Below are 682 nucleotides of genomic sequence, written 5' to 3'. Positions count from 1 at the left end.
ATGTACAAACTAGTTAACGGCCATTTAATTTATTTCGGCGTAGATTACCCTCCAATTACGGGGAGGCGAGGGCCAGCCAATTACCCGGCCTTTTACAGCGGGCGGGTCAGAGGCCGCGGTGGGCTTGGAGCCTGCTGCAAGGAGGGGGGCTCCTGGGGACCCAAACCCGCCGCCCTGGCCCCAATTTCACCTCAAGCCTCCCGGCCCTGAAACTTGGCAATCCTCCGCCCTGCGCCGAAACCCTGCTGGGTTTGGTCCTGACCGGGGTACCCTCCAGGGCCTGGGGGTCCTGGGGGGCGGGGGCTAAGTCGGGGGCGTGTCCCTGCTAGGCCCAGTCCGAGCAGCAGCCCCACTCCTCCCAGCAGAGGCCCCTGAGTTCTGGTACATTTGGAAGAAAGGGTCTGTCTTGGGCAGGCTCCATCCCCACAGGTGGTGGTGCAACCATGAGAAAAGCCAGGGCAGGTGCCTACACAGCACCGCCCAGTCCCGCACCGAGGCCCCTGCCGTAGAGTCAGGCTGGCATCGAGAACCCAGGGAACAAACACCAAATTAGGTACCAGCAGACTCCTCCAGGACAACTGCAGAGGTTACGTGGCAGCGGGGGCGGGGGGCGGGGGGCGGGGGGGCTGGTGACCTGGCCCCCCACCCACACCCCATAGCCAGATGGAGCAGGGGCTGTCCC

This window comes from Suricata suricatta, chromosome 1 (genome assembly GCF_006229205.1).
Source record: "Suricata suricatta isolate VVHF042 chromosome 1, meerkat_22Aug2017_6uvM2_HiC, whole genome shotgun sequence".
Taxonomy (NCBI): Eukaryota; Metazoa; Chordata; class Mammalia; order Carnivora; family Herpestidae; genus Suricata; species Suricata suricatta.
The sequence above is the reverse complement of the archived record's forward strand: the minus strand, read 5'-3'. Positions refer to the sequence as shown.